The sequence below is a fragment of the Heterodontus francisci genome, chromosome 23, assembly GCF_036365525.1.
Source record: "Heterodontus francisci isolate sHetFra1 chromosome 23, sHetFra1.hap1, whole genome shotgun sequence".
Taxonomy (NCBI): Eukaryota; Metazoa; Chordata; class Chondrichthyes; order Heterodontiformes; family Heterodontidae; genus Heterodontus; species Heterodontus francisci.
The window spans coordinates 63,401,913-63,423,461 of record NC_090393.1 but is presented as its reverse complement, the minus strand read 5'-3'; the positions used below and the strand labels follow the sequence as shown (position 1 = coordinate 63,423,461).

At 44.7% G+C, this 21,549-nt stretch overlaps 1 protein-coding gene across 3 annotated transcripts in view; it reads right to left on the bottom strand.

The window, feature by feature from the left end:
• klhl22 (kelch-like family member 22) overlaps positions 1-21,549 on the bottom strand; it is a 61,767-nt gene that overhangs the window by 39,796 nt on the left and 422 nt on the right. The gene's annotated exons all lie outside the window — the stretch shown is intronic.

The window sequence follows — 21,549 nt, the reverse complement described above, 5'->3', positions numbered from 1 at the left end:
TGCCTTATAATTGGAAAGCGGTGAACAAGAATTCATCAAGGGGGAGCTAAAAACACGGTGTGTTTAAAAATTAAATCCTGTTACAGTAAGACCAGGTGAAGGCTGAAAGGGAACCCTGGACACCTTTCTCACCTGGTCGTAACAAAATCTTCTTAAACCTTTCTGATGAAACATGTGAACATACGAATTAGGAGCAGCAGTAGGTCACTCGGCCCCTCGAGCCTGCTCCACCATTCAACAAGATCATGGCTGATCTGATTATAACCTCAACTCCACATTCCCACCTACCCCCGATAACCTATACGATTTCAGGTCATCGACCTGAAACCTTAACTCTGTTTCTCTCTCCACAGTTGCTGCCAGCCCTGCTGAGTATGTCCAGCATTATCTGTTTTTACCTCCTTTATTTGATCTGTTGGTGGATATTGCCCCTTCGTTCTGAATTCATCCACATGTGGTAACAGTTTCCCCATATCAACTCTGTCAAACCAGTGTGGGTCAGTGATGACTTAGCAATAGCCAATGAAACTTAGGGCTGAATCTTCGGTGCCCGCTGCCGATGTCGTAGGCAGGCGGAAAAAAACGGCGGGCCACCGTAATCTTCAGTGCAGCAGCTCATGTAAATAGCCAAGGCGGGCGTCCCCCCCTCCCTCCCCGAACACATGGAGAGGGTTGGCTGTATGTCCCCGCAATGGCTGTGTGCAGGTGCTGACACCATTTTTAAAGGGTTCTCAGCCCTACTGAAAAATTTAAATATTTATGGATGAAGAAAATAAAAACATTTCTTCTGCCCCTCTCTCACCACCCCAATAACAATTAATTATTTGCCCTCTCCCTCCCAAAATACTTACCTTGTCCATCTGACCTTCCCCCGCACCCCCCCAAACTGATGAACCTACCCCCTCTCCACCAGTGTGGCGCTTCGTTTCCCCGGAAAAGGATCTGAACGCGCGGGCGTGTCAGCCACCGGGCCGAAGATCACAGTGGGACATTAGGTGGCATAAGTATCATTTATTCATTCAATGCAGTGGTTAGCACCGCAGCCTCACAGCTCCAGCGACCCGGGTTCAGTTCTGGGTACTGCCTGTGCGGAGTTTGCAAGTTCTCCGTGATTGTGTGGGTTTCCTCCGGGTGCTCCGGTTTCCTCCCACAGCCAAAGGCTTGCAGGTTGATAGGTAAATTGGCCATTGTAAATTGCCCCTAGTGTAGGTAGGTGGTAGGAGAATGGTGGGGGTGTGGTAGGGAATATGGGATTAATGTAGGATTACTATAAATGGATGGTTGATGGTTGGCACAGACTCGGTGGGCCGAAGGGCCTGTTTCAGTGCTGTATCTCTAAACTAAAAAACTAAACAAATGGGTGTCCCGTCACCGAGTGGTGGGGGTGCCGCCACAAGGCCTCGGCGCCACCAGTACTTTCAGGCCGGGCCCTCCCGGCGTCGGAGTGCATGGCGGCCCTCTCCCAGAGGCATCTTCAGGCCCCTCCCCACCCCACCACAGACTCCAACGCCTGAGGGAGAACAAAATCCAGCCCTTAATATGGGACAGAATATGGGTGGTTGATTATTCGACAAGTTGGAGGGTGGGAGGGTAAGCAAAGAGACCACTGGGAGAAGGAGACAAAAACATGTATGCGTCAGTGTTTATGGGGCTGAAGCAAAGCCAGAGGTGGAAGTAAGCAGTCTTGGTAACACACAGGATGTGGGATTTAAAGCTTAGCTCTATGTCAAAACAAAACTGTCAGAAAATTATTTTTCATGCCTCTATTTATGAAGCCCAAGATCCTAAATGTTTGGCTAACCACTCTCTCAATATGTCCTGCCACCTTCAAAGATTAATGCACATGCACCCCCAGGTCCCTCTGTTCCTGCCCACTCTTTAGAACTGTGCCATTAAGTCTGTATTGCCTCACCCTATCCCTTCTGCTAAAATGCAATATATTGAATAGGTTTCCAGGTGGAAGCAGGGGAGAAAATCCGAGAATCTGTCAAGAAACAACTGAAGGCTGTTTGGGGTGGGGGTTAGGATCTTTCTGGATGGATGACTTCAGATGGGGCAAATGGCTTCCATCATCGCTATCTTCTGCTTTTGTAATTGTGACACCAAGGCTTCGCCCAGTATGGTTCAGCCTAAGCAAGTGGCCAGAGAGGTCACAGAGTCACGAAAATTGGTGGTGTCGTAAATAGTGAGGAGGAAAGCCTTAGATTACAGGACGATATAGATGGGCGAAGCAGTGGCAAATGGACTTTAATCCTGAGAAGTGTGAAGTGATGCATTTTGGGAGGACTAACAAGGCAAGGGAATATACAATGGGTGGTAGGACCCTAAGAAGTACAGAGGGTCGGAGGGACCTTGGTGTACTTGTCCATAGATCACTGAAGGCAGCAGCACAGGTAGATAAGGTGGTTAGGAAGGCATATGGGATACTTGATTTTATTAGCCGAGACATAGAATATAAGAGCAGGGAGGTTATGATGGAGCTGTATAAAACGCAAGTTAGGCCACAGCTGGAGTATTGTGTACTGTTTTGGTTGCCAAACTATAGGAGGGCTGTGATTGCAGTGGAAAGGGTACAGAGGAGATTCACCAGGATGTTTCCTGGGCTGGAGCATTTCAGCTATGAAGAGAGACTGGATAGGCTAGAGTTGTTTTCCTTCGAACAGAGAAGGCTGAGGGGGGACCTGATTGAGGTATACAAAATTATGAGGGGAATAGATAGGATCCTGGCACCATCAAAGATCGATGCACGTGCACCTCCAGGTCCCTCTGTTCCTGCACACTCTTTAGAACTCTGCCATTAAGTCTATATTGCCTCATTCTATCTCTTCTGCTAAAATGCATCATCTCACACGTGTCTGCATTAAATTCCGTCTGCCACTTCTTTGCTCATTCTGCTAGACTATTTCCTATTGCAGGCAGTTCATATCCTCACCATTTGCCATTCCTCCAAGTTTAGTATCATCTGAAAATGTTGAGATTCTACTCTGTATTCCAAGATTCAAGTCATTTATATATAGCAATAAAAGCAGTGGTCCCAGCACTGACCCTTGGGGAACACCACTGTCTACCATCCTTCAGTCTGAAAAATAACCATTTACCACGACTCGCTATTTTCTGTCCTTTAGCCCATTTTTTTTATCCAACTGGATACTGACCCTCCTACTCCATGAGCCTCAATTTTGTTAACCAGCTTTCTATTTGCTACTTTATCAAACGTTTTCTTAAAATCCATATTGTTATGACAGAGGCGGGAGGAGTGCACTGTCTATTCAAGTTCCCCTTCTACACGGGTCACAACATATATTAAAATTTTTTCCCCATTTACCTTTACGGTCAATCATAGACTCTATTTTTATCCCAGAATAAAACACACCAACCAGGTTTCTTTAATAAACAACAAAATTATCAGTTTATTATAAAGCAAGTTTTAACCAGTAATGAAGTAAAGCATAAACACACAGAATGAAATATTAAAGTTCCCTTTTTACCTTAGCCCCTGACACTCACACACACACACACATACACTGGTGAACCAGAAAAATAAAGGGATTTTTGTTTTTAGAGCTCTATTACAGATTTTTTTTAAACCTGGGCTGAATACTTGCTCATTTTTGAAGAAACAGATGAGATATGTTGTGTTCCTGGTATACAGTCTGGTCTCAGAGTACACATCGACAGGTCACTGGGATCTTTTAGAACAGTTCTTTTCAGGGGGCGTTGAGAATTAATTTTGCAGGCTTTTCTTCAAAGACAGGAGATGAGATGAGTTGACACAGTGGACTTCTCAGGGTCTTTTACAGAGGTGCTGGAAAGCTGAGCTGGGTTGTGGTCTTCTCTCCTTCCTTGGGAATTCTCTTCTCTCCCTTTTTATACAGTTCAACCCCAACTCAAAACAATTCAAAAGCGAAACTGACAACAGGAGGTCAACCATTTAACCTCCATCAATCTTGACCTGTCACTTCTTTGTAAACAACTTAACCAGGTGTCCAAAGTTTTCTGTTGTTTATTGAGCTGGAAGTCAATTGGCTGCCTGGAAAGGCTTGTTTTCCTCACAAGGCCTCTAAGTGCCCCATTTAAAAAACATTTCCATGGAATGTTTTCCAAAGTAAAAAGTGGCCTTTACATGACCCCCTTTGAAAACCCCAAAGTTTAACATTTCTTCAATCTTTCAAAAATGAATCCTCAAAAAATATATTTAACAAAACTCAGAGTCACTTCCATAACACCTCCACCCTTGGAGAACTGAAACACCATTTTTAAATGCGTTTCATTACAAAGTGTGGAAAAAATAGATGAAAAATTTTAAAGCACATTTTCACACCCATCCCATTCACTCTTTACCTGTAGTTAATACAATTCTGCTCTGTACCCTCTTTTCACTCAGATATAACTCAAAACAAAGTTAGATTCTCGATAAAGCATCGGCAATAACATTATTTTTGCCCACAATGTGGATAATCTTTACGTGATAGGGCTGTAATAATAAACTCCATTGGAAGAGCCTGGCATTATGGTTTTTCAATTTTTCCACAAAGGTTATCACCAAATCAGCCGACTGCAACCTTCCAAACAGAGCTCCTCAATTGTTCCAAGTGCTCCTTCCAAGTATCACTGTAGACCAGCATGTCACCAAGGTAAACTACACAGTTAGGAACACTGGCTACCACTTGGTTCATTAGTCTCTGAAAAGTGGCTGGGGCATCCCCAAGCCTGAATGGCATCACTCGGCACTGGAAAAGACAGTCCAGTGTGACAAAGGCCGATATTTCTTTAGCTCGGGATGTTAAAGGAACTTGCCAATATCCTTTAAAAAAATCTATTTTTGTAAGAAACATGGCACTGCCCACTCTTTCAATACAGTCTTCCAAGCGAGGAATTGGGTAGGAGTCTGCCTTTGTTACTGCATTACCTTTTCTGTAGTGTATGCAGAGTCCAGTTGAACCATCAGGTTTAGGCACTAATACCACTGGGAACTCCAGCTGCTTTGACTGGGTTCAATTAGGTTGTTTTTTCAGCATGGATTGGATTTCTGCTTTTACCTGAGCCTGTTTCTCTGGACTTAAATGATAAGGATGCTGTTTTATAGGAAAGGATTCCCCTACATCCACATCATGTAAGGTTGTACATCCTGGTTTATCCCTACAGACTCTTTTAAATGGCTTGATTGGCCTTGTTAGGTCTTCTCGTTCTGCATCTAAATATGAAAGCATAGTGTCCAATCTTCCTAGCAATTCTATATTAGCTAACCGGATAGTAGGAGGTTCAATTTGAGAACTGTCTAGACCTCCTTCTGCCTCAGCCTCATTATCCCTACTACTTGACATACCTGTGCTTGCTTATTCTCCTCCCAGCTATTTTTCAACATATTGATATGATACAGCCGATTCTTTTTTCGGCCATCTGGGGTGTCAACAAAATAATCTACTTTACCAATTCTCCTGACCACTTTATATGGACCACTGAACCGTGCTTTCAATGGCTCATCCTGTAAAGGCAGTAATATGAACACCTCATCCCCTGGTGGAAATGTTTGCGTCTTGGCATGCTTGTCTGCCCATTTCTTCATAGTTGTTTGGGAAGCTTTAAGGTGTTCCTGAGCCACTTTGCAAGCTCTTGTGAGTCGTTCCCAGAACCCGGATACATAATCTGGCACAGAAGATTCATCCCTCTGTTCTGAAAACCTTTCTTTAATTAATTTTAGAGGACCTCTTATCTCATGTCCGGAAACTAATTCAAAAGGACTAAAACCAGTAGATTCATTAGATGAATCCTTAGTGGCAAACAAAAGAAATTCTAGCCCTTTATCCGAATCATGGGGATATTCATGACAATATATGTGATGGATTTTTGCACCCTTGGGGAAGAGCGACCATAACATGATAGAATTCTTTATTCAGATGGAGAGTGAGAGTGAGACTAGGGTCTTGAATCAAAATAAAGGAAACTATGAAGGTATGAGGCACGAGTTGGCTATGATAGATTGGGGAACGTTACTTAAAGGGTTGACAATGGATAGGCAATGGCTAGCATTTAAAGAGCGCATGGATGAATTACAAAAATTGTTCATTCCTGTCTGGTGCAAAAATAAAACAGGAAGGGTGGCTCAACCGTGGCTTACAAAAGAAATTAGGGATAGTATGAGATCCAAGGAGGAGAAATATAATAAAAGCAAAATACTGCGGATGCTGGAAATCTGAAATAAAAACAAGAAATGTTGGAACCACTCAGCAGGTCTGGCAGCATCTGTGGAAAGAGAAGCAGAGTTAACGTTTCGGGTCAGTGACCCTTCTTAGGAACTGACAAATATTAGAAATGTCACAGGTTATAAACAAGTGAGGTGGGGGTGGGGCAAGAGATAACAAAGGAGAAGGTGTAGATTGGACAAGGCCACATAGCTGACCAAAAGGTCATGGAGCAAAGGCAAACAATATGTTAATGGTGTGTTGAAAGACAAAGCATTAGTACAGATAAGGTGTTAACGGACTGAATATTGAACAGCAGCAAGTGCAAACATGAAAAAAACCAGTGGGTCAGCAAACTGAACAAACTAAGATGAAATGAAATAAATGCAAAAAAAAAATTGTAAAAAATGTAAAAAAGGAAAAAAGAAAAAATAACTAAAAATGAAAGTAAAATGGGGGGCTATCATGCTCTGAAATGATTGAACTCAATGTTCAGTCCAGCAGGCTGCAGTGTGCCTAATCGGTAGATGAGATGCTGTTCCTCGAGCTTGCGTTGATGTTCACTGGAACACTGCAGCAATCCCAGGACAGAGATGTGAGCATGAGAGCAGGGGGGAGTGTTGAAATGGCAAGCAAGCGGAAGCTCAGGGTCCTGCTTGCGGACAGAGCGGAGGTGTTCCGCAAAGCGGTCACCCAGGAGACTACATTGAAAGAGGTACAAGTAAATCGCTGCTTCACCTGAAAGGAGTGTTTGGGGCCTGGGATAGTGAGGAGAGAGGAGGTAAATGGGCAGGTATTACACCTCCTGCGATTACAGCGGACGGTGCCATGGGACGGGGACGAGGTGGTGGGGGTAATGGAGGAGTGGACCAGGGTGTCGCGGAGGGAACGATCCCTTCGGAATGCTGACAGGGGAAGGGAGGGGAAGATGCGTTTGGTAGTGGCATCACGCTGGAGGTGGCGGAAATGGCGGAGGATGATCCTTTGGATATGGAGGCTGATGGGGTGGAAAGTGAGGACAAGGGGAACCCTGTCACGGTTCTGGAAGGGAGGGGAAGGGTTGAGGGCAGCGGTGCGGGAAATGGGCTGGACACGGTTGAGGGCCCTGTCAACAACAGTGGAGGGGAATCCTCGGTTGAGGAAAAAGGTCATATCAGAAGCACCGTCATGGAAGGTAGCATCATCAGAGTAGATGCGTCGGAGACGGAGAAACTGGGAGAATGGAATGGAGTCCTTACAGGAGGTAGGGTGTGAAGAAGTGTAGTTGAGGTAGCTGTGGGAGTCGGTGGGCTTATAATGGATATTAGTAGACAACCTATCCCCAGAGATGGAGACAGAGAAGTCGAGGAAGGGAAGGGAAGTGTTAGAGATGGACCATGTAAAGGTGAGAGAAGGGTGGAAATTGGAAGCAAAGTTGATAAAGTTTTCCAGTTCGGGGCGGGAGCAGGAAACGGCACCGATACAGTCATCAATGTACCGGAAAAAGAGTTGGGGGAGGGGGCCTGAGTAGGACTGGAACAAAGAGTGCTCGACATATCCCACAAAAAGACAGGCATAACTAGGACCCATGCAGGTACCCATAGCGACACCTTTTTCTTGAAGGAAGTGCGTGGACTTGAAGGAGAAGTGGTTCAATGTGAGAACAAGTTCAGCCAGGCGGAGGAGGGTGGGGACTGGTTGGGCCTCTGTTCCAGGAAGAAGCGGAGAGCCCTCAAACCATCCTGGTGGGGGATGGAGGTGTAGAGCAATTGGACGTCCATAGTGAAGAGGAGGCGGTTGGGACCAGGAAACTGGAAATTGTCAAAATGACGTAGGGCGTCAGAAGAGTCACGGATGTAGGTGGGAAGAGACTGGACCAGTGGAGAAAAGATAGAGTCAAGATAGGAAGAAATAAGTTCAGTGGGACAGGAGCAGGCTGACACAATGGGTCTGCCGGGACAGTCCCGTTTGTGGATTTTGGGAAGGAGGTAGAAGTGGGCTGTCCGGGGTTGCGGGACTATGAGGTTGGAAGCTGTAGAGGGAAGATTTCCAGAGGAGATGAGGTCAGTGACAGTCCTTTGGACGGTGGCTTGATGTTCAGTGGTGGGATCATGGTCCAGAGGGAGGTAGGAAGAAGTGTCCGTGAGTTGGCGTTGAGCTTCTGCAAGGTATAGGTCGGTACGCCACACGACAACAGCACCACCCTTGTCTGCAGGTTTGATGACCATGTCGGGGTTAGACCTGAGAGAACGGAGTGCCTCAAGTTCAGAAGGGGACAGGTTAGAGTGAGTGAGGGGGGCAGAGAAATTGGGAAATTGAGGAGAAATATAAAATGGCCAGAACAAGCAGCAAACCTGAGGATTGGGAGCAGTTTAGAATTCAGCAAAGGAAGTTAAAGGGATTGATTAAGAAGGGGAAAATAGAGTATGAAAGTAAGCTTGCAGAGAATATAAAAACTGACTGTAAAAGCTTCTATAGGTATGTGAAGAGAAAAAGATTAGTGAAGACAAATGTGGGTCCCTTACAGTCAGAAACGGGGGAATTTATAATGGAAAACAAAGAAATGGCAGACCAATTAAATACATACTTTGGTTCTGTCTTCACAAAGGAGGACACAAATTACCTCCCAGAAATGTTGGGGAACATAGGGTCTAGTGAGAAGGAGAAACTGTATGAAATCAGTATTAGTAGAGAAATTGATGGGATTGAAGGCCAATAAATCCCCAGGGCCTGATAATCTACATCCCAGAGTACTTAAGAAAGTGGCCCTTGAAATAGTAGATGCATTGCTGGTCATTTTTCAAAATTCTATCGACTCTGGAACAGTTCCAATGGATTGGAGGGTAGCTAATGTAACCCCATTATTTAAAAAGGAAGGCAGAGAGAAAACAGAGAATTATATACCGGTTAGCCTGACATCAGTAGTGGGGAAAATGCTAGAATCCATTATAAAAGATGTAATAACAGAGCACTTGGAAAACAATTACATGATCGGACAAAGTCAACATAGATTTACGAAAGGGAAATCATGCTTGACAAATCTACTGGAACTTTTTGAGGATGTAACTAGTAGAATAGATAAGGGAGAACCAGTGTTCGTGGTGTATTTGGACTTTCAGAGGCTTTCGATAAGGTCCCACATAAGAGATTAGCAAAATTAAAGCACATGGGATTGGGGGTAAAGTACTGACATGGATAGAGAACTGGTTGGCAGACAGGAAACAAAGAGGAATAAACGGGTCTTTTTCCGAGTGGCAAGCAGTGACTAGTGAGGTACCGCAGGGAGCCCAGCTATTCACAATATATGTTAATGATATAGATGAGTGAATTAAATGTAATATATCCAAGTTTGCAGATGACACAAAGCTGGGTGGGAGTGGGAGCTGTGAGGAGGATGCAGAGAAGCTCCAGTGTGATTTGGACAGGTTGAGTGAGTGGGCAAATACATGGCGGATGCAGTATAATGTGGATAAATGTGAGGTTATCCACTTTGGTGGCAAAAACAGAAAGGCAGATTATTGTCTGAACGGCGATAGATTGGGAAAGGGGGAGGTGCAGTGAGACCTGGGTGTCCTTGTGCACCAGTCGCAGAAAGTAAGCATGCAGGTGCAGCAGGCAGTTAAGAAGGCAAATGGTATGTTGGCCTTCATAGCGAGAGGGTTCGAGTACAGGAGCAAGGATGTCTTGCTGCAATTATACAAGGCCTTGGTGAGACCACATCTGGAGTATTGTGTGCAGTTTTGGTCTCCTTATCTGAGGAAGGACGTTCTTGCTATGGAGGGAGTGCAGCGAAGGTTCACCAGACTGATTCCTGGGATGGCAGGACTGACGTATGAAGAAAGATTGGGTCGATTCGGCTTGTATTGGCTAGAGTTTAGAAGAATGAGAGGGTATCTCATAGAAACCTACAAAATTCTGACGGACTGGACAGACTAGATGCAGGAAGGATGTTCCTAATGGTGGGGGAGTCCAGGACCAGGGGTCACAATATGGATATGGGGTAAGCCATTTAGCACTGAGATGAGGAGGGATTTCTTCACCCAGAGAGTGGTGAACCTGTGGAATTCTCCACCACAGAAAGCAGTTGAGGCCAAATCATTAAATATATTCAAGAAAGAGTTAGGTGTATTCTTAGGGCTAAAGGAATCAAGGGATATGGGGAGAAAGCGGGAACAGGGTACTGAGTTTGGACGATCAGCCATGATCATATTGAATGGTGGTGCAGGCTCAAAGGGCCAAATGGCCTACTCCTGCTCCTATTTTCTATGTTTCTATGCCCTGATCATCATTTTGAGGGTCTGATGGTACCTTTCTCAAGCTCTTTATGTCTGTGGGAGGTAAGCTAAAGACTTTCACTGTGTTATACCCAAATTATCCGGAACTTACTGAAATATTTTAGACATAAAATTGGAACCTTGATCCAACTGGATCTCAATCGGTAAACCATATCTAGTGAAGAACTGGGTTAACTTCTCTACTACTACCTTAGCAGAAATTATTCTCAAGGGAATGGCCTCTGGGAACCGTGTAGCCATATCCACGATAGTCAGTATATGTTGGTGTCCGGCTTTTGTTTTCAGTAAAGATCCTACACAGTCTACCAACATCCTACTAAATGGTTCCCCAATAACTGGTATGGGAATTAGAAGTGTCAGTTTTATGGCAGTTTGCGGTTTTCCTACAATCTGGCACGTATGGCACGTTTTACAAAACTGCACCACATCCTTGGAAAGACTTGGTCAATAAAACTGTCGACTTATACGTGATTTGGTTTTCCGGATCCTCACATGTCCCGCTATAGGAATTTCATGCACTATCCTTCATGGTTCCCAGCGATACTTTGGCGGTACCACTATCTGATGAACTACCGTCCATTCTTCGTCTGCAGGTCTGTGAGGAGGTCTCCACTTCCTCACCAGAATCCCATCTTTAATATAATAGCCTTCTGGAACTCCCTTTTGCCTCAGCTTCTGTTAGAGCCAATTGTGCCGCCTTATTTAACTCTGGATCAGCTTGCTGAACCGTGATCAGTGAAGACATATTAAACATTTCCTTCAGATTATCCAAATCACCAAAGAAAGTTTCAGATATTCATCTATCTGACTGTGGTGCCAATTTTACCTCCGACAATGGAACTTGTTTAGTCATTGCTTGGGTTACTACACATGAAGGAAAAATTCCTGGAACCTTTTCCTGCAACCGTTCTGTCTCTTTAACTTCACTTGGTTTCTCCATGACTACTGGAGAAGCTACTACCTTCGCTCCAGCCAAATCATTCCCCAGGAGTAGGTCAACTTCGTCTACTGGCAAACTATGGACAACTCCTACAGTTACCATTCCAGACATCAGGTCACACTCCAGGTGCACCCGATACAAAAGCATGGGTACGTACTCCCGCCAATACCATTCATTAAAACCTTAGTATTCAGTACGCTCTCTCGTGGAAATGTTATGCCTTTCCCCAGCGAAAGAGTTTGGGTTGCTCCCATATCCCTAAGTATAACTATAGGTTTGCCTGCCTACTTGAGGGATAATGAGTTACTTTTCCTTTTGACAAGTATGCCCTATAACTCTCAGGTATCTTATTCTCAACCCCTGCACTCACATTGGTTTTTGTATTTGGCCTTACAGCTGCAGTCAGAGCTACAGACTGATCTGCTGTACTCTCGGTCACGGCCCCTTTCACTGCATTGGCCTTGTGTACGCCAATAAGTCCCCTGCATTTACCCCACAACTTCCAGCATTCTGTACAAAGATGTCCCATCTTGTGACAATGATAACATTTAAGCTTCCGGATCGCAATTCCACCCTCAGCATCTTCCTTTCTGGCCAGAGGAGGAGATCCCAGGGCGTTCCCAGCTGTCCCTTCTTGTCCCCGGCTACTTGCCTTCCTTTCACCCTCCCACCTTCTCGCCTTCTTGGGTTTGTGGGGGTGATGGACAAAGGGTTTGGGCTGATACATAAGCTCATAATCATCAGCAATTTCCGCTGCCTTTCTGGTCGTTGAAACCTTCTGGTTCTCTACATGGGTTCTTACAAATGGAGGGAGTGAATTTTTAAATTCTTCCAGAAGAATTAGTTCCCTAAGATTCTCATACATGGCCTCCATCTTTAGTGCCCGAATCCAACTATCAAAATTAATTTGCTTTACCCTCCCAAATTCTATTTAAGTCTGCCCAGACAATCTCCGGAGGTTCTGAAATTTCTGCCCGTATGCTTCAGGGACTAACTCATACGCAGCACGAATAGCCTTTCTTGCCATCACATAGTCTGCAGAAGCCTCCTCAGAAAGCATGCCATAAACTTCATGAGCTCTGCCCATCAATTAGCTTTGCATAAGCAGTGTCCAGCTTTCCTTTGGCTACTTCATCTGTTTGGCTATCTGTTCAAAAGAAACGAAAACTGCCTCTATGTCTCCTTCCTTAAACTTAGGGAGGGCTTACACAAATTTTAGCAGCTCTCCATTGGGTCCTGGGCTGGAGTCAGATCTTTCCTCACCCAAACTTTCCTTGCAGCCAAGGCCACTCTTTTGTCTTCGTTCCATCTTTTTTAATTTGAATTCCTTTTCTTCTCTTTCTCTTTCCCTTTCCTCAAGTTCAAGTTTCTTCATTGTCAATTCTCTTTCAGTTCAAGTTTTTTCAATTCTTTTCCCTCCTTTTTCTGTTCAAACTCAAGCTGCTTCTTCTGTTACTGAATTTTAGTGAATTCAACTGCGCTACCCTCTGGTTGCTTTCTTTTAGATATAGTTCTTAGGGCTAATGGGATCAAGGGATACAGGGAGAAAGCGGGAACAGGTAAATGAGTTTGGATGATCAGCCATGATCGTATTGAATGGCGGAGCAGGCTCGAAGGGCCGAATGGCCTACTCCTACTCCTATTTTTCAATGTTTCTATGTTTTCCTTCCAAATGCAAATGTTGTGCTATTACTTCAATTATGTCTGCTTTCTTAGCTCCTGCTGTTAGCTCTAACCCCAATTTTGCTGCTGATGCTATTAGCTTAATCTTGGTTAAGTTCTTCAAATCACTCAGGGATACATCCTCCTTCCCCAGAAAAGTCGCAGCAACTGTTAAAGACATTCCGATGGTGTAGACTTTACTCTATTACACAAGGAACCTGGTTGTTTCATTTTTCCTTTTTCAATTAATATTACTCCACTTACAATTGTACGTCCTCGGCATTGAGTTTATATTGCAAACAGCCCCCAGTTATATGTTACGACCAAGGCAGGAGGAGTGCACTATTTATTCAAGTTCCACTTCTACAAGGGTCACAACATATATTTAAATTTTTTTCCCACTTACCGTTATGGTCAATCATAGACTCACCAACCAGGTTTCTTTAATAAACAACAAATTATCAGTTTATTACAAAACAAGTCTTAACCAGTAATGACGCAAAGCATAAACACACAGATTGAAATATTAAGGTTCCCTTTTAACCTTAGCCCCTCACACTCACACACACACCGGTTAACCAGAAAAATAAAGGGATTTTTGTTTTTAAGAGTTCTATTACAGACAAAAAAAAACACTTGGGCTGAATACTTGCTCATTCTTGAAGCAACAGCAGATGAGATATGTTGTGTTCCAAGACTGGCACACAGTCTGGCCTCCGAGTACATGTGAACGGGTCACTGGGATCTTTTAGAACAGTTCTTTTCAGGCAGCACTGAGAATTAATTTAGCGTGCTTTTCTTCAAAGACAGGAAACGAGATGAGTTGACACAGTGGACTTCTCAGAGTCTTTTAGAGAGGTACTGGAAAGCTGAGCTGGGTTGTGGTCTTCTCTCTTTTCCTGGAAGTTCTCTTCTCTCCTTGGAAGTTCTCTCCGTTTTTATATAGTTCAACCCCAACTGAAAACAATTCAAAAGCAAAACCAACAACAGGAGGTCAATCTTTTGACCTCCATCAATCTTGACCTGTCACCTCTTTGTAAACAACTTCTCCAGGTATCCAAAGTTCTCTGTTGTTTATTGAGCTGGAAGTCAGGTGGTTTCCCAGAAAGGCTTGTTTTCCTCACAAGACCTCTCAGTGCCACTTTTAAAAAACATTTCCAGGGCTGTTTTTCAAAGTCAAGTGGCGTTTACATGACTCCCTTTGAAAACCCTAACGTTTAACATTTCATCAATCTTTCAAAAATGAATCCTCAATTTAACAAAACACAAAGGCACTTTCGTAACAATATAGACAACATCCACTGCATTCCCTTCATCAACATTCTCTGTTACTTCAACAAAAAATTCAATTAGATCAGTCAAGCATGATCTGCCTTTTACAAATCCATGCTGACTATCCTTAATAATTTAAACCTTGCCAAGTGTCTGTTGATTTTTTTCCCTGATTATTGTTTCTAAAACCGTACCCACTATTGATGTTAAACTAAATGGCCTGTAGTTGCTAGGACTGCCCTTACACCCTATCTTGATTAAGGGTATCGCATTTGCCACTCTTCAATCCTCTGTCACCTCCCCATATCCAGGGAAAACTGGAAGATTATGGCAGGCCCTTTCGCTATCTCCATCCCCACTTCCTTTAGCAACCAGGGATGCAAGCCATCTGGACCAGGTGACTTATATACCTCAAGCATAGCCAGCCTCCCAATATGTCCACCCTCTCAATTTTTACCCTATCCATGGCCTCTACTCTCGCCGCTTCTACTGATATTTTATCAGATTCCTCTTCCTTAGTAAACACCAATACGAAGTACTCATTAAGTATTCTACCCTTGCCTTGTGCCTCTAAGCATATATTATTACCCTCTTTGTCCCTAATAGGCCCCACTCCACCTCTTACTACCCACTTAATTTTACGTGCCGGTAGAAGATTTTTGGGTTCCCTTTTACGTTGACTGCCATTCTATTCTCATATTCTCTAAAGAGTCAGTCTTATTTTTCCCTTCACCTCCCCTCTAAACTTATTGTATTTATTCTAGTTCTCACTTGACATGCATCAAACACCCTCTTTTTTTGTTGCATCATATTCTCTATCTCCTTCATCATCCAAGGAGCCCTGTTTTTGGTTCCCCTATCTGTCGCCCTTGTTGGAATGTACCTAGCCTGTACCTGAAACATCTCTTCCTTAAAGATAACCCATTGTTCCGATGCAATTTTTCCTGTCAGTGTTTGGTTCCGTTTTATCCTGGCTAGATCGCTTCTCACCGTATTGAAATTAGACCTCGTCCAATCCAGCCATTTTACCTTATCTCATTCCTGGATTAAGAGTCGGTTAACGGACAGAAAACAGAAAGTAGGAATAAACAGGTCCTTCTCAGGTTGGCAGGCTGTGACTAGTGGGGTACCAGAAGGATCAGTGCTTGGGTTCCAGCTATTCATAATCTATGATTTGGATGTGGGGTTCAAATGTAATATTTCCAAGTTTGCTGATGACACAAAACTAGGTGAGAATTTGAGTTGTGAGGAGGATGCAAATAGGCTTCAAGGGGATGAAGGGGCAAGAATATGGCAGATGGAATATAATGTTTAAAAATGTGAAGTTATCCACTTTGGTAGGAAAAACAGAAATGCAGAGTATTTCTTAAATGGTGAGAGATTGGGAAGTGTTGATGTCCAAAGGGACCTGGGTGTCCTTGTTCATAAGTCACTGAAAGCTCACATGCAAGTGCAGCAAGCAATTTGGTATGTTGGCCTTTATTGCAAAAAGATTTGAGTACAGGAGTAGAGAGGTCTTGCTGCAATTGTATGGAGCCCTGGTGAGACCGCACCTGGAGTATTGTTTGCAGTTTTGGTTCCCTTACCTAAGGAAGGATATACTTGCCATAAAGGAAGTGCAACGAAGCTTCACCAGACTGATCCCTGGGTGGCGGGATTGTCCTATGAGGAGAGATTGAGGAGACTGGGCCTGTATTCTCTGGAGTTTAGAAGAATGAGAGGTGATCTCATTGAAGCATCCAAAATTCTTACAGGGCTCGACAGGGTTGATGCAAGAAGGATGTTTCCCCTGGCTGGGGAGGTCTAGAACCAGAGGACACAGTCTCAAAATAAGAGGGTAGGCCATTTAGGACTGAGATGAGGAGGAATTTCTTCACTCAGACAGTGGTGAATCTTTGAAATTCTCTACCCCAGAGGGCAGTGGAGGCTCAGTTATTGAATATATTCAAGACAGAGATCGATAGATTTCTAGATATTAAAGATATCAAGGGATATGGGATAGTACGGGAAAATAGCATTGAGGTAGAAGACCAGCCATGATCTAGTTGAATGGCAGAGCAGGCTTGATAGGCCGAATGACCTACTCCTGCTCTTATTTCCTATGTTCCTCGCTCTTTTGCATCACGAGTCTAAACCTTATGATATGATGATCACTCTGACCCAAGTGCTTCCCCATAGACACTTGGTCCACTTGGCCCACCTCATTCCCCAGCACCAGATCCAGCAATGCCTCCTTTCTAGTTGAGCTGAGAACATCCTCATTAAGGAAGTTCTCCTGAATACATTTCAGAAATTCCTCCCCCTCCTTACCCTTTACTCTAACATTATCACAATCAATATCTGGGTATTTAAACTCCTCCAATATCACCACTCTATAGGTCTTGCGCCTCTCTGTGATTGCCCTGCAGACTTACTCCACTATGAGGGGAATTTTATCCTAGCAGTGGGGTCTCGACTTGGGAGAAACTGACGCCAAGATTCCCGTGTTGCCTCTTAGCCAGAAGGCCTGCTGAATTTAGTGCCAATCAGGCACTTAAGCGGACAGCAGTGAACCTTCCATAGGATCTGGGACCCCGTTGCCAGATGCCCCGCCCTTGGAGAGCTGCCGGCCATTTAGAGGCCAGCAGCTACAGCGCCACCGCCAAGGCAGTGGAGCCAGGCCTCAGGTAAGTCAAGGCAGGAGGGGTCTCACGGGGTGGGGGGGTCGCGGGGTGGATTGTGGGGGGGGTGGTCAGCCCTCAGCAAGACCAACCTTCCCGATGCCGGGTCCCTCATTCAGGGACTAAATGCCTTTTAACCCGGATCCCCACACCCCCACAGAGTTTGGAAGCAGCCTGCACGGTTTTTCTACCATGCTTCCCGTGCGATGACAGGGCAGTCTGCTGCATGTGTAATTGCAGCTGTGGCGGGAATGGGCCCTTAATTGGGGGTTAATTGCTTAGTTAAAGGGCCTCAATTAGTGGCAGGGCATGAAGGCCATTCACAGGCCTTCCCATCGCAAAATAAATTTCGGTGGAGGTGGGGTGGAGGCGGGACCCCACCCCCCCCGCACCATCTCACCCAATTTTATGCACTCCCTGTCTCCAAACCCATCACGAGGGACAGCATAAAATTCCACCCTCTCTCTCTCTCACTATTTGGAGGCCTACAGAATACCCCTAGTAGTGTGAGCATACCCTTTTTGCTTCTCAACTCTAAACAAATGGATTCTGTCTTTGCCCCCTCAAAAGCATCCCCTCTTTCCAACACTATAATATCTTCCCTAATCAGTACTGTCACCCCATCTTTTCTGAACACTTTATATCCTTGTATATCAAGCACCCAGTCCTCACAATTTCTAAGCTACATTTCCAATATTGTCACAATATCATATTCCCATACTGCTATTTGTGTTTGTAACTCACCAACCTTATTCATCACACTTTGTGCATTTACATACATGCATTCTTTGCATTCCTCACAACACTCCCATCTAATACAGAACTACTCCATTGTCTAGCAGTGTCCAACATTATGCACCATATTCCTCTTTTCTACTTCTATACGTTGGTGCCCATCCCTGCCAATTTAGTCTAAACCCTCCCCATCCACACTGGTGAACCTCCCCGCGAGGACATTGATTCCAGTCCTGTTGAGGTGCAACCCTCCCCTGGTCCCAATTCCCCAAGAATCTGAAGCCCTCCTTCCTGCAGCATGCTTCAAACCACGCAATGATCCTTCCTAGCTTCCTATTTCTACTCTTCGTACAAGTGGATGGAATCAGTGCCAAGGGGTGGAGTTTACGACATTGGTCAATTACACAAGAGAAGAAATGGGTTACATGTTAGGTGGGATTTCTTTTCCCAGAGAATAGCAGACCAATGGAACAAGCTGTCTGCTTGAGTACCTCCAAGATAGAATTGGATCAGGTACTTTTTGGGGCGGATATCACACAAAACGCGAGGTAGGTACTAACTAATATAAGTCATGGTCAACGTGGTCTCCTAGCCTAGTTTCAATGACCAGAAGAATACTGGAAAATGTTCCAGATTTTTCCCCCCTAATTGACCTTGTCTTGTGTTCTGGTTTTTTGACTCTCCCAAGAGACTACATGGCTAAAGGGTATTACAACAGCATGGAACAACTATATGGCTCAGCTGGCCTTCTGTCTGATGTTTTTGTATATTTGTTTGTATGTATGTGGATGTCAGGATCTGACAACACAAGAGATGGTTGAGGGTTCTCATCAGCATAAACATGAAGCTGACTCCATGTGTGGGTGGGGCTATGGGAATGGGAGGAACTATGGGAATGGGAGGAGTTAAAGAATGGGATGAACTATGGGAATGGGAGGGGTTAAGGAAATGGGCGGGGTTATGGGAATTGGAGGGGCAATGGGAATGGGAAGAACAGTGCGAATGGAAGGGGTTATGGTAATGAACACAATAGGAGCAGGAGTAGACCGTATGGCCCATCAGACTTGCTCCACTATTTAATATGATCATGGTTGATCTTAGGTTCCAACTTCACTTTCCATCCCACTCCCCAAATCCCTTGATTCCCCGAGACCAAAAACCTGTCTATCCCAGCCTTAAATGTAATCAAGAATGGAGCATCCAAAACCCTCTGCGGTAGAGAATTCCAAAGATTCACAACCCTTTGAGTGAAGTAACTTCTCATCTCAGTCCTAAATGATTGGCTCCTTATCCTGAGACCGTGCCCCCTTGTTTTAGATTCCCCAACCAGCGGAAACAGTCTCTCAGCTTCTATCCTATCTGGCCCCTTCAGAATTTTGCATGTTTCAAAGAGGTCGCCTCTCATTGTTTTAAACTCCAGAGAATATAGTCCCAATTTACTCAGCCTCTCAACACAGGACAACCCCCTCATCCCAGGGACCAATTTAGTGAACCTTCGCTGTACCGCCTCCAATGCAAGTATATCCTTTCTTAAATATGGACACCAAAACTGCACACAGTACTCCAGATTTGGCCTCACCAAAACCCTGTACTATTGTAGCAAAACCTCTTTATTCCTGTACTCCAATCCACTTGCAGTGAAGGCCAACATGCCATTTGCCTTCCTAATTGCTTGCTGTACCTGCATGCTAACTTAGATAGATTACTCTCTGTCCCTTCATCTAAGTCATTGATATAGATTGTAAATAGCTGAGGCCCCAGCATTGATCCATGCAGCACTCCACTATTCACTGCCTGCCAACTCGAAATGCCACGTTTATGCCCACACTTTGCTTCCTGTCCATTAGCCAATCCTCTTTCCTTGCTAATATATTACCCCCAACTTCATGAGCCCTTATCTTGCCAATTCACCCTTTGTGTGGCACCTTACTGAATGACTTTTGGAAATCCAGGGATACAACATCTACTGGTTCCCCTTTATCTGCCCTACTAGTTACAATTTGTCAAACAAGATTTCCCTTTAGTAAAATCGGGTTGACTTTTTCTCATCATATTATGCTTTTCTAAGTGCATTGTTAAGACTTCCTTAAATAATAGTTTCTGGCATTTTCCCAATGACTGCTGTTAGGCTAACTGGCCTGTAGTTCAGTTTTCTCTCTCCCTCCTTTCTTGAAAAGTGGTGTAACATTTGCCAACTTCCAATCTGATGGGACCATTCCCAAACCTAAGGAATTTTGGAAAATCATAGCTAGCACAGCCACCAGCTCTGCAGCTATCTCCTTTAGAACCGTTAGGTGTAGGCCAGCAGATCCCAGGGATTTGTTGGATATTTAGTTCCTTACGTTTCTCCAATACTTTCTCTCTGCCGATATTAGTTTCCTTAATTCTTAATTTCCTTAACAAAATATCTGTTCAATGCCACTGCCATTTTCTCATTCCCCATGATTATTCCTCCTCTGTGCTGCTAAAGGACTACATTTACTGGGAGAGGTAAAGGGAATGGGCAAAGTTATGGGTATTAAAGGGGCAATGGGAATGGGAGTGGCTATTTGAATGAGAGGGTTTATGGGAATGGGAGGGGCTATTTGAATGGGAGCGGCTATTTCAATTGGGGTTAAGGGAATAGGTGGGGCTATTTGAATGGGAGTGGCTATTTCATTAGGGGTTAAGGGAATGGGAGTGGCTATTTGAATAGAAACATAGAAAAATAGGAGCAGGAGTAGGCTATTCAGTCCTTCGACCCTGCTCCGCCATTCAATACAATCATGGCTGATCTCAGGGGCTATTTGAATGGGGGCGGGTTAAGGGAATGGGATGGGCCATTTGAATGGGAGAGGTTAAGGGAGTGGGAGGGGCTACTTGAATGGGAGGGGTTAAGGGAATGGGAGGGGCTATTACAATAGCATTAAGGAATGGTGGGGCTATTACAATAGGGTTAAGGGAATGGGAGGGGCGATAACAATGGGGTTAAGGGAATGGGGGGCGATAACAATGGGGTTAAGGGAATGGGGGGCTATTACAATGAAGTTAAGGGAATGGGGGGGCTACTTGAATGGGAAGAGTTAAGGGAAAGGGAGGGGCTATTAGAATGGGGGAAAGGGGCTATTAGAATGGGTGGAGTTAAGGGACAGGGTGGGGCTATTTGAATGGGGGCTAAGGGATGGGAGGGGCTATTTGAATGGGCGGGGCTATTTGAATGGGCGGGGTTAAGGGAATGGGAGGGGATATTTGAATGGGCAGGGTTAAGGGAATGGGGCCATTTGAATGAGAGGAGCTATTTGAATGGGGGCTAAGGGAGTGGGAGGGGCTAAGGGAGTGGGAGGGGCTAAGGGAGTGGGAGGGGCTAAGGGAGTGGGAGGGGCTATTTGAAAGGGCAGGGTTAAGGGAATGGAAGGGGATATTTGAATGGGCAGGGTTAAGGGAATGGGGCCATTTGAATGAGAGGAGCTAAGGGAATGGGAGGGCTATTTGAATGGGTGGGGTTAAGGGAATGGGAGGGGATATTTGAATGGGTGGGGTTAAGGGAATGGGAGGGGATATTTGAATGGGTGGGGTTAAGGGAATGGGAGGGGATATTTGAATGGGAAGGGTTAAGGGAATGGGGCCATTTGAATGAGAGGAGCTAAGGGAATGGGAGGGCTATTTGAATGGGTGGGGTTAAGGGAATGGGAGGGGATATTTGAATGGGCGGGGTTAAGGGAATGGGGGGGGTTAAGGGAATGGGAGGGGCTATTTGAATGGGTGGGGTTAAGGGAATGGGCGGGGCTATTTGAATGGGTGGGGTTAAGGGAATGGGCGGGGCTATTTGAATGGGTGGGGTTAAG